The sequence below is a fragment of the Gossypium hirsutum genome, chromosome A03, assembly GCF_007990345.1.
Source record: "Gossypium hirsutum isolate 1008001.06 chromosome A03, Gossypium_hirsutum_v2.1, whole genome shotgun sequence".
NCBI lineage: Eukaryota > Viridiplantae > Streptophyta > Magnoliopsida > Malvales > Malvaceae > Gossypium > Gossypium hirsutum.
In genome coordinates this window covers 13724156-13738048 of record NC_053426.1, presented here as the reverse complement: position 1 = coordinate 13738048, position 13893 = coordinate 13724156, and the positions used below count along the sequence as shown (strand labels likewise).

Below are 13893 nucleotides of genomic sequence, written 5' to 3'. Positions count from 1 at the left end.
GACCACATACCAATTCGGCACCGCTCTCCCCATAACGTCAAATTCCTAAATTTCCTCTCAAAATCTCTCCAACCGATCACATCTCAAAAATCGAAAAGTCCTTTTTACTCCCCAAATCTGGCTAACAACAACCCCATTCAAACTTATTCAAATTCCTTGGTGTTTCGATCAAACACAACTTCCTCCCATGGCCACCAGTAAAAAAATAATCTCCATTAACCCAAACAGGGATTCGAACCTCAAACCCCTTGCACACTCTACACGCCACTTACCACTAGGCTAACAGGCCCTTTCTGACATGTTTTTAACAAAATTTACTTATAACCCTACTGCCCAAAGATAGAGGTTTTATCATTAAAAAGAAAAAATTTGTGCAAGCCAAGGCTTGAACCCAAGACTTCTCAAACACTCCCAGAAGACTCAGAACACTTAAACACTAAAGTAGATACCTACTTGTGTCACTTTCTTGTACAATTAATTATTTATGTGCAGTCTCATAACTGTTCCCATGCTCAAAATCTTATACTTCTAGGCCCAAATTTGGGGCGTTACAATTAGGCTTGGCAAATGGTGAGCCCTATAGTCTATAGGATAGTAAAGTGTTGTTTGCCCCACTAAGACTTTTGACGTTCAAGTGGACGCATAGTCTATAATAAAATTTTATGTGAGATGCCATTAGGAAAGAAAACCTAGTAAAGCACATATCAGAATCAAGTAATGGAGTCACGGCCAAGAAGGCATGATACTCCAATGCGTGATTAGTCGAGTTATCAACTACGCCCTAACGAAGAATGGGCTAAGACCCAGTCATAAGTTATGTATATGTTTGTATGTTCATACACATTGCTTTATAGCTTTCGTGCATCTATCTGGTGATCACATGGATTAAAACACATTCCACACAACTAATGGGACAAAAAGAAAATATTTGAAGACCGAGTAAGTGCTAGAAACTGTTCATTCCTTCCTCATGAAGTATTCTCCATCTATATAAGGATGTGTTGAGGGGAAAAATCCTCTCATCCTTTAGAATGAGTAGGGAATAAGAGGATTAGATCTGAAATGCCCCTTGTAAGGTAAGTCTCCTAACCTTGCATGCTATATTGCCAGAGGGCAATTTTGTTAGCTTGATAGCGCAAGCTTGGTAGAGCTTTACTATGTGATTTTGATGTCCGAAATGAAAGGAAGAGTGAGTCACATAATAGATATTAATGAGTTTCTGTGTTCTAACATTTAGGAGCTACCGATCTACTTGATGGAAGCCCATGTTTGATGTTTGAAGCCATAAAAGGTGAGGAAGTAGTGAAGGTTCTGTGAGTACCTTGCGAATCTCTAACTGATCTCTTCGTGCGTACATGTACATTTGTAACACCCCTAACCTGTATCTGTCGTCGAAATAGGTTAAGAAGCATTACCGGAGTCGTAACTTAGATCAAAACAACAAAATATCAAATACCATCTCAATTCAAAAAAATACCATTCATTCATGTTCATTATGAACTTAAACCGAGCATACAAGGTGATAAACACCAAATTATACATATTTTTACCCCAAATACTTAGCATATTTATGGATGTTTATCGCTATATTTGTGGATTTTGGTGCTCTTAATTCGGTTATTTCATGTTTTGTACTCAGGAGAGCACCAAGAGTTAAAAGGAGCCAAAAACGAGCCAAAAAGGGACAAAACGGACCAAATCGAGAAGATGACACGGCCTAAGCCTTGCTACACGGGCTTCTCACACACCCGTGTCTTTGAGGGTGTCGACCAAGGCTTTCACGATTCGCACGGCCTGGCCATTGACCCACACGGCTGTGTGTAATTTAACGGATCAAACACGGCCTGGCAAACACGTCATACGGTCGTGGTACACGGGCGTGTCCCTTTTTCAAAGAGTTGTATTTTACACAGAAAAGAATACTTAGGGAAGAAGAAAGCCAATCCAAAGCCTATATAGACACCCTAAGTATGACTTAGAAAGCCCCCTCTACTCTCCAGAACTTTTCTGGAGTATAGAACCACACGCCGGGAATTACTTGAAGGAAGCCAGACGATCCATCCCAAAAGCCGGAGCTACTCCAAGACTGAAGATCTCTCTCAGAATTCCTTCAGGGGTTTTAGAGTTTTCTTTATGTTTTGTTATTTTCATACTTTTGAGATGTACTCTTATTTTATTATGAACTGATCGTGTGATTCGTAACAAGTAATAAATATTTATAATGAAGATCAAACCCAGACTAACTATATCACGACGAAAAGGCAAGCGCACCTATCGAACAATAGCATAGTAATGGCAAGATCGGGATATCGTACCCGAGGGAACCAAAAATACTAGTAATAACTATCTTTTTTATTATCTAGCCTAAGAATAAAAGGGTTTGTTTATTAAACTAATTATCTAAACTAATTAACTAATTTAATTAAAGCAAAGAGAAAATTTGGAAAAAGACTTGAAGAAAAGCAATTGAAAAAGATGACACCCAAGTAGGAATCCACCTAGATTTCACTTGTTATCTGACTCTGAACTAGACGATTTATTCACTTGACTTGATCCGTGAGATTCCTTAACCTATGTTATTATCCCTTTCGAGACTAATAACATCTAACCCTCAGTTGAATTAATCAAAATTTCTTTCTTAATTAAAACCCCTAGGGAAGCAGTAAATCACTCTATGGACTCTCATATTAGGTTTCACCCTAAACTGGCAAAATCTCATAACCCTATTTCTAGGCGTTCGATCAACTCCGCTTAATTATGCCAAATCTACTCTTAGGCACGGTCTATTCCTCCTCTGCATAAGCACACCGAATCATGAATTAATACCCGAAATATTAACTCAAGCATTAAGAACACATAATTAAGAACAAATTAAGTATTGAACATACAGTTCAGATAATAATAACAAGATCCATCATAGGTTTTATCCCCCTTAGGTATCTAAAGGGTTTAGTTCAAAATAAAATAAGATTACATCTCAAAAGTATAAAAATAACAAAACATGAAGAAAACTCTAAAACCGCTGAAGGAATTCTGAGAGCGATCTTCAGTCTTGGAGTAGCTCTGACTTTTGGGATGGATCGTCTGGCTTCCTTCAAGTAATTCCTGGTGTGTGGTTCTGTACTCCAGAAAAGTTCTGGAAGAGGCCCCCTTTCTAGGTCGTACTAAGGGTGTTTATATAGGCTTTGGGTTGGCTTTCTTCCTCCCTAAGTACCCTTTTCCGTGTAAAATACAACTCTTTGAAAAAGGGACACGCCCGTATGCCACGGCAGTGTGACGTGTTTGCCAGGCCGTGTTCGATCCGTTAAATTGCACAAAGACGTGTGGGGCAATGGCCAGGCCCTGTGAATTGTGAGAGCCTTGGTCGACACCCTCGAAGGACACGGGCGTGTGAGCAGGCCGTGTGGCAAGGCTTAGGCGTTGTGAACTTCTCGATTTGGTCCGTTTTGTCCCTTTTTAGCTCGTTTTTGGCTCCTTTTGACTCTTGGTGCTCTCTTGAGTACAAAACATGAAATAACCAGATTAAGAGCACCAAAATCCACAAATCTAGTAGTAAACATCCATAAATATGCTAAGTATTTGGGGTAAAACCATGTATAATTTGGCGTTTATCATAACCTAAACCCCTTAGATACCTAAGGGGGTTGAAACCTATGATGGATCTTGTTATTATTATTTGAACTATATGATAAATACTTGATTTGTTCTTAATTATGTGTTCTTAATGCTTGAGTTAATATTCCGGGTATTAATTCATGATTTGATGTGCTTATGCAGAGGAGCAAAAGTCCTTGTCTAAGAATAGATTAGGCATAATTAAGCGGAGTTGATCAAACGCCTAGAAATAGGGTTACAAGATTTTGCCAGATTAGGGTGAAACCTAATATGGGAGTCCATAGATTGATTTACTGCTTCCCTAGGGGTTTTAATTAAGAAAGAGATTTCGATTAATTCTACTGAGGGCTAGACGTTATTAGTCTCGAAAGAGATAATAATATAGGTTAGAGAGTCTCACGGATCAAGTAAATTGAATAAATCGTCTGGTTCAGAGTCAGATAACAAGTGAAATCTAGGTGGATTCCTCATTGGGTATCATCTTTATCAATTACTTTTCTTCAAGTCTTTTTCCAAATTTTCTCTTTGTTTTAGTTTAATTAGTTAATTAGTTTAGTTAATTAGTTTAAGAAACAACCCATCTTTATTTCTAGGTTAAATAATAAAAAGATAGTTATTACTAGTACTTTTGGTTCCCTTGGGTACGATATCCCGGTCTTGCCATTACTATACTATTGTTCGATAGGTGCGTTTGCCTTTTCGTCCTGATAATAGTTAGTCTAGGTTTGATCATCATTATAAAAAATTATTACTTTTTACGAATCACACAATCAAGTTTTTGGCGCCGTTGCCGGGGAACTAAGATATTAGGAACGCTCAATTTTTATTACTTTAGCCATTTATTTTTCTTGCAATTTAATTTAATTTTATTATTATTATTTATTAATTTACTTATTCTTTCTCTTGGCAGGTTTTTATAGTTTATGGCTAGAAGAACCTGTCGGGACCATTACTTTTTGACGAAAAAATTGATTGTACAGTTCGTAGAAATCAAAGAGAGATAAGGCGCAGCTTATGATACACGGAGAACGAGCAAGAAGACGATACTCAACCCCCAACCGAAGAGATGGCTAAAAACCAAGGCAATTAGCTACCTCCTGCAATTGCGGCTAATCAAAATCCTTCTCCACGTACTATGTATGACTATGCTAAACCTTCTCTAACAGGAACTGAATCTAGCATAGTTAGACCGGCTGTAGCTGCAAATACTTTTGAACTGAAACCTAACACAATTCAAATGATACAGCAGTTTGTTCAGTTTGATGGTTTGCAGGATGAAGATCCCAACATTCACTTAGCAAACTTCCTGGAATTTTGTGATACATTTAAAATCAATGGCATTTCTGATGATGCCATTCGTCTTCAGTTATTTCCTTTTTCATTGAGGAACAAAGCTAAACAATGGTTGAACTCATTACCACGAGGGTTAATTACTACTTGGGAACAAATGACCAAAAATTTTTACTAAAATACTTTCTGCTGGCTAAAACGGCTAAATTACGTAATGATATCTCTTCTTTTGTCCAGATGGATTTAGAAACACTTTACGATGCATGGGAGAGATACAAGGACTTACTGAGAAGGTTCCCTCACCATGGGTTACCACTTTCGCTGCAAGTACAAACATTCCACAATGGTTTGAATCCCTCGACTCGGAAAATGGTTGATGCAGTGGCAAGTCATGAGGACTAAGCTATCAGTGAATTCATTAAAGAAATGTCACTGAATAGCTATCAGTGGCAAGTCATGAGGACTAAGCTATCAGTGAATTCATTGAAGAAATGTCACTGAATAGCTATCAGTGGCAAGTCATGAGGACTAAGCTAACAAAAACATCCGGCGTTTATAACGTCGACTCAGTTACTATGTTATCAAATCAGGTAGAACTTCTCAATAAAAAGATTGATGGTTTTCTTAGTTCTACGCAGATACATCCAGTAATGAGGTGTGACTTAAGTGGAAGAGGTGTGTATACAGAATATCAATCCTTCAATCCTACAACCGAAGAGGAAAAAGTCAACTATATGGGTAACAATAACTTTAGATCTCAAAATAACCCATACAGTAATACTTATAATGTAGGTTGGAGGAACCACCCAAATTTCTCCTGGGGTGGTTAAAGAAATCAAAAACCACAAAATCTTTAGGGTTTTCAATAGCCACCTTATCAACAAGAGAAGAAACCAAACCTTGAGGAGAAGCTCTCAAAATTCATATCAATTTCAGAAACCCTTTTCCAAAATACCGAGACAGCGCTTAAAAATCAACAAGCCTCGATCCAAGGACTCGAAACTCAGATAGGCAGCTATCCAGACTAATCTCCGAATGACCACAAGGTACCTTACCAAGTAATACTAAACCTAACCTAAGAGAACACCTCAACGTAATTAGTACTTAAGATAAGGAAGGATTCATTGCGCCTGAGCCAGAAATGATGCAAGAAACTGTGGTGAGCAAAGGTAAAAGTGAGGTAAGTCATAACAAAACGGTGAATAAAGAATATAGACCTCGTGTCTCAACCCTAGCGCGACAAGGAAAGACCGCTCAGACAAACAATTCGGTAAATTCCTCAAACTTTTGAAAAAATTACATATTAACCTACCGTTTATTGAAGCTTTGTCACAGATTCCAAATGCAATGAAATTTTTAAAAGAGCTTTTAGTAAATAAGCGAAAGTTGGATGAAGCGTCGCATGTGGAGCTAAACGCAGGCTGTTCATCTATTCTACAGGATAAGGTACCCCACAAATTGAAAGATCCAGGGAGTTTTACAATTCCTTGTTTAATTGGTAGTTTAGATATAAGTCATGCATTAGCTGATTTAGAGGCTAGTATTAACGTAATGCCTTACAAAATGTTTAAGCAACTAGGTCTTGGGAAACCTAAACAAACTAGGATGAGCATTCAATTGGAAGATAAAACTATAAGATTCTCTAGGGGTATTATTGAAGATGTACTCATGAAAGTAGATAAGTTCATATTTCTCGTTGATTTTGTTGTTCTAGACATAGAGGAGGATAATAACACCCCTTTGATTTTAGGAAGGCCCTTTTTAGCAACTGCTAAAACAATTATTGATGTTGGGACAGGTGAGCTTACACTTCGTGTGGGAAACGAAATGATCACCCTTCAAGATTGTAATTCTGGCATCACATCGAACATTGAAGGTAATAGTCCACACCAATCTACTAAAACTGACAATATGACTTTGCAGAAATTAAGTTTCAAAGAAGTTCACGAGCCATGTTCCAAGAATGATAGAGGACACATTCATAAAAAACGAAGGCTACTGATAGAGCAGCTAGACGAATGGCGAGTACACAAACTGAGAACACATGATAAACCGAAACTACATCAAATAAGGTCGATACCTCTCTGAATCAACTTAAGGTTGGAGATAAAGTCTTATTAGATGTCGTAGATCCTCACATTGTCACAACCACACCGAATGAGGAAATCCTTCTTATTTTTCCATTCGGTACGGTGGAGGTGAGTCACCTCAAGTTCAGCACTTTTAAGGTAATCAACAACCAATTAAAACCCTATTTTGATAAGATTGATAGCAAGAATGAGGAGTATAAACTCCTCGAACCACCCTGACCATTCACTAGAGAGGTAAGTCGAGCTTAGACTATAAATAAGCGCTTCTCGGGAGGCAACTCAAGCACTAACATGATTTCTTTATTTTTAATTTCTAACACTTTGAATCATTAACTTTATCTTTGAATTGCAAAGTTTTTTAGCACACACGGCCAGGCACACGGGCGTGCCTAAAGCTGTGGCCAAACAGGGAAAGAGACACGGCCGTGCGATACGGCCGTATGGAAGCAGGACATGATTTCCCCAAAACACGGGATACGATAAATCCCCATGGTCGTGCGACATGGCCGTGGGGGAACTTGGTAGGTTAAGACGGGCATGGGAATTGAAAAACGCAAGGTTCGATTCTGTTTCTTCGACACAAGCGTAAGACATTCCTGTGTCGTTAAGCCGTGGACAACAATACACGGGCATGGTACCCTAACACACGGGCGTGGGAGAAGCGAACAAAGCTAGGCACGACTATGCGACATGGCCGTGTACCACACACGCCCCAGACATACGAGCGTGGGATAGTAGCCGGGCAAGACCTAAATTGCAAAATTCGAAAAACACGGACTCACCTTCAGAGAACACGGGCGTGGCCTGAGGCCATGTGCACCTCACCTATATAAGCAAATTATTGTTCATTTTCTTCTTCCTTTTAAAACCCTAGCCGAAATCTCCCCTTTTCCACTCCCTAATCCCTATTTCAGCCACCATTCCCCAAATTCTCACTTCCCCAACCCCCAAACCACCCTAAAATCCAATCCCCCTGCATCAATCCTCACTTTCCCCTCTCTTTTCCCTCCATTTTTCCTCCATATGGCTGTACACTCACGCCCTATGCCCGTTCTCACCACCAACATGCCCGTGCGCCACCCTACAACAGCTTTTGGTACATTATGTCATCATCGAGAGGCAAGAAGACTGTGGTCCCATCCTCAAAGAGACGTAGGGGACCGGGTTCTTCCTCAGTACGTGCTACAGCCAAATTTGGCACCCATTCCTTAAGTTTCCGCAAGCTTCGCAAGGGGAGCTATTTCAGATACTACGCGCGCGACCCCTCACTACAGGTCGCTGCATTGACTGGGCTGTCGTAGAGCAAGTCCACCTAGCTGATGCCATCCGCGCCCTCCTATCCACAGACCCATGGGAATGGTTATTTACTATTACCGAACCCACTTATTTAGAGCTAACTTTAGAATTATACTCTACTTTTCATTTACAGGTGGTGATGACGAACAATGACGACCCAGGCACCATTCACTTTCGATTAGGCGGTCTAGTTAGCGCGATGAGTGTCCAAGAGTTTGGAGTCGCTCTGGGACTTTACACTGATGAGTTTATGGTGGAGGAGGACATGAATGCACTACCACACAATATCCACATTTCTCCCTCATTGTGCTGGAAGGTTTTGGCACCACTCTCTTCCACCTACGACCCCAGCCACTCGAAGGCCTCAGCTCTCGCCCCTTCCCTACGATATCTCCATGCCATATTAGCATACACCTTGATCAGAAGGAGAGAGAGCACTGACGTTGTCAACACCCACGACGCCTACTATTTATGGTGCATGGCAAAATCACATGTGACTGACTTGGCATATTTCATCGCTTTCGCCATTCCCATCAGACCGAGCGGCATCGGAAGTGAGTAATCTCTATTGGCCCCTACATGACGCGCCTTGCCAGACACTTCAGCCTCCTCAACACTCTGGCCCAGTCATCAGCGCTTACACTGATAGGTCAGATGTCCCCACATGGCATCACGACTATGTTACACATGAGAATGATCGAGCACCGACATGGGACCGATCCTCCTCAGTACCGTCTCACTCATGCAATTGACAAGGAGGATCTTGAGGACATTCCTGATGATGTTCCCCCACATCACGAGGAGCCTTCTACCATGCCACCTAGGGAATGACCAGTTTATGTGGCTGCTTTATTGGCACACCTTTCCGACTGACTCGCTCACTTCGACAAATATTGCACTACACAGTTCGAGATGATTCACGAGCAAGATTAGCGACGTGACAGACAGATGGACGACATGCAGGCTATGATGCAGCAGCTGTGCCAGCACTTTCACATTGCCACTCCAGTGCCACCACCTGAGGGCCCCACTGACGAGGATCATTGAATCCTCCTATCTTTGTATTTTTATTTTTATTTTCATTTCAATTTTATTATTTTGTTTTGAAAGACATATCTATATTAGTAAATTTTACTTTCTTCATTTTTCTGGTATTTTTAACAAGTAATCCCACTACGCTCTCTTCCACACCCAACTCTTAGTAAGCTCTTAATGATTCTAGAAACGTCCAAGCAATGCTGCTAGGAATATTTTACGAAATGAGGAAACAAGTAGGGAACAATACCCAACGAGTGCCATGTTCAACGACCCAATTTCTTCATCTAGCCAAGAATAGTGGCAGCTACCACTTTCCCCAAACACTCCAGCCTCAGAACCAAGCACTTTCCCCACTTTCCCCACAGGGAGTTTCACCTCCTTCCCTCTTATGATTTTCTTTATTTTGAATAGTCTATCTTTGTACATTTAGGGCAATGTACATCTTAAGTGTGGGGGGTGAACATGAACATGAAACCTAACTTTTTGCATTATTCTCAAATCCCTAAATTTGGTCTTGTGCTTAAGTGATTTTCTCTTAATCTTGATCGAATGAATTCTGATTGATCTATAATTATTATTGATATGTCATGAATTAGACCATGGGAATTATGCATGATTATTTGATTATAGAACATTAGAGAATCGAGCATGATAAGTTGATATTTTGAGAACTAAAATTTTTTAGATTATTTTCCTAAATTGAGGTATTATCTTGAAATCTTAAGTATACAGGAATGACATCAAAAACCCAAATTTTCGGTGAGATTTTTTAGCCTTTTGAGCATATAGCTTTCTTTCTTGCTCACTTCTTTTGTGGTTTGAGTGTGTCAACATTGAACTGTTATTCTAGAACTTGCTTCGATTATACATGTCGAGATCACACGTATGATTTGATATACTGAGATGATAAAGGCACTTAGGATTTAACTCACTTACTCCATAAAAAGCCTTCCCACATAATTAAACCCTTAGTAAACCCCCTTTGAGCCTACTAACCTTTTTTATTGATTAACCCTCATCATTAACCCATTAACGCATTATTGTTGAAATCCTCTTACTTAATTTACCCTTTTCTTATCGAGATTAAATTTAATATTGTTACCTTACTATATTCACCATTTTTTGTTACTGAATCATGAAGTATGATTTCTATATTGTATTAACTTGATTTGTTCTTACAAAAAAAAACTCAGTATTATTATTGTAATCCTCAGCAAGCTAAAGTTGTCATGAGCTCATGTAATATAGTTCTAGATATTTATCTGTGATTCAGTAATTTAGTTTTTGATAGTGGGGTAATATATTGAAATTATCTCGATTCTAACCTTTGTCTCTTCAGCTTGTATCCATACCCGTAACCTAAACCCCGTTACAACCATGCAAAGACCTTTTGATTTGTGTATCATATCATTTACAAGTGGTGGAGATTTGATTTTCATGCAAGCCTATAGTAATAACTTCTAATGTTAGACAATCGAGTGCTTAATCTTGAACCTTAAACACTTTGAGTGATTTGAGTGAATCCTTAGCGAGGATGTCATCTCTTGTATATTTAGGACTAAAGTTAATTACTTAGAGGAAGGAGATTACCTATAATTTTATTATCAAAATATTTGATTTAGATTGTTTGAGGCTTTTAATGCCCCTATAGTTAAATTCTCACTGTATGATTTTTCGTGGAATAGTTTGTAACATTATCAGTAATGATTGTGTGATTGAAAGGAATTAATTCTAGCAGTAAATGAGAGTTACAAGCAAATGCTTAAGTGTGGGGGTATTTGATAAACGCTAAATTATACATATTTTTACCCCAAATACTTAGCATATTTATGGATGTTTATCACTAGATTTGCAGATTTTGGTGCTCTTAATCTGGTTATTTCATGTTTTGTACTCAGGAGAACACCAAGAGTCAAAAGGAGCCAAAAATGAGCCAAAAAGGGACAAAACGGACCAAATCAAGAAGATGACACGGCTTAAGCCTTACTACACGGGCTTCTCACACGCCCGTGTCTTTCGAAGGTGTCAACCAAGGCTTTCACAATTCACATGGCCTGGCCATTGACCCACACGGCCATGTGCAATTTAACGGATCGAACACGGCGTGGCAAACACGTCACATGGCCGTGGCACACGAGCGTGTCCTTTTTTAAAATAGTTGTATTTTACACGGAAAAGGATACTTAGGGAAAAAGAAAGCCAATACAAAGCCTGTATAAACACCCTAAGTATGACTTAGAAAGCCCCCTCTACCCTCCAAAACTTTTCTGGAGTACAAAACCACACACCGAGAATTACTTGAAGGAAGCCAGACGATCCATCCCAAAAGCCGGAGCTACTCCAAGACTGAAGATCTCTCTCAGAATTCCTTCAGGGGTTTTAGAGTTTTCTTTATGTTTTGTTATTTTCATACTTTTCAGATGTACTTTTATTTTATTATGAAATAAACCCCTTAGATACCTAAGGGGGTTGAAACCTATGATGGATCTTGTTATTATTATCTGAACTGTATGATAAATACTTGATTTGTTCTTAATTATGTGTTCTTAATGCTTGGGTTAATATTCCGGGTATTAATTCATGATTTGATATGCTTATGCAGAGGAGCAAAAGTCCCTGTCTAAGAATAGATTTGGCATAATTAAGCGGAGTTAATCGAACACCTAGAAATAGGGTTACAAGATTTTGTCGGATTAGGGTGAAACCTAATATGGGAGTCCATAGATCGATTTACTGCTTCCCTAGGGATTTTAATTAAGAAAGAGATTTCGATTAATTCAACTAAGGGTTAGACGTTATTAGTGTCGAAAGAGATAATAATATAGGTTAGGGAGTCTCACGGATCAAGTCAATTGAATAAATCGTCTGGTTCAGAGTCAGATAACAAGTGAAATCTAAGTGGATTCCTCCTTGGGTGTCGTCTTTATCAATTACTTTCTTCAAGTCTTTTTCCAAATTTTCTCTTTTCTTTATTTTAATTGGTTAATTAGTTTAGTTAATTAGTTTAATAAACAACCCCTCTTTATTTCTAGGTTAAATAATAAAAAGATAATTATTACTAGTACTTTTGGTTCCCTTGGGTACGATATCCCGGTCTTGCCATTACTATACTATTGTTCGATAGGTGCGCTTGCCTTTTTGTCGTGATAATAGTTAGTCTAGGTTTGATCTTCATTATAAATATTTATTACTTGTTACGAATCACGCGATCACAAGGTCTAATCCATGCATTTAGGACTAAATCGATAACATGTGAACTTTTCAGAACTTATAAAAATTTTCGACTTTCAAAAGGTCACACGCCCGTGTGAACAAGCCGTGTGCCTTACACAGAATTAGACACGCCCGTGTGTCTAAGCCGTGGTGAAATAAGGCATACATACTAACTTATCCACACGGCCACAAGACACGCCCGTGTGCCAGGCCGTGTGAAAATTAGGGAGGCTACTAACTTGGCCACATAGCCAACCACACGCCCGCGTGTTAGCCCGTGTGCCACACATGACTAATAGACACACCCGTGTGTCTAGGCCGTGTCAAAACTAGAGGGCATACTGCCTTTAATTCGTAGGGTACCCTAAGGGACACACGGCCATGTAACGTGATCATGTGTCGCACATGGCTGAGACATAGGCCAGTGTCTCTGCCCGTGTGGACAAAAATATGCCATTTGAATAGCCAATTTGCCACCCCAATTTGGGTCAACCTACAAGCAAAGAAATAAGCATATATGCACAACCAATTCAGCGAAATTCCAAACCAAAACATAAGCCACTCATGACATATCAATTCCAATCAAATACATACTCATAAGCCTTACCAATCTATGTCAAAACATAAGTCAAAAGCTTGTCAAAACATTTCTTTCTATGCATCATTCAATTTCATGCTGAAACTTGCCAAAACTCACCAACATTTAGCGTTTCTTTTGTCCAACTAAAACATATCAAATATATCATATTGCATCACATATCTTATACCAAAACCATGACATATCCATAACCATACCAAGCCATAACATATGGCTAAATACATACATCACAAAACATAATCCCACAACTTCTAGCCTATACATGCCATACTTTAATATATACATTTCCAAAGTACCAAAATGAGGTTTGATAGTGTGGTGATGATCATTGACAATCCCCGAGCTCACAGTAGCTTTGATATCTATAAAACAATGCAAACACACACACAAAGCAAGCTTTCAAAAGCTTAGTAAGTTCGTACCAAAATCATCAACAGTATATAAAATATGAAACATCAATACATAAGTACTTATAAATTCTCAACTCATCTATCAATTTCATGCCAACATCATACATATGTTTACACCAATTCAATAAACTTTATATGCATAATACCATCTACCATATAGGTAGTATACTTACCTGAACATTCCCATATTCATTCATTTTCATTCTTACCTCTTGTTCGGATATTTTAAGACTTTCTGAAGATTACTAATGCTTTAAACATCCGCACACTTAGTGCTTTAAGATTAGCCGAAGCTATAATAATTTCGCACACTTAGTGCCATCTCAATTAACCGAAGCTATCT

At 38.9% G+C, this 13893-nt stretch overlaps 1 non-coding gene across 1 annotated transcript; it reads right to left on the bottom strand.

The window, feature by feature from the left end:
- Positions 1–5109: 5109 nt before the first annotated feature.
- On the bottom strand, positions 5110–5216 carry LOC121227128 (small nucleolar RNA R71). The gene has a single exon (XR_005924776.1). It is a non-coding gene; the product is annotated as a small nucleolar RNA R71 (small nucleolar RNA).
- Positions 5217–13893: the final 8677 nt, after the last annotated feature.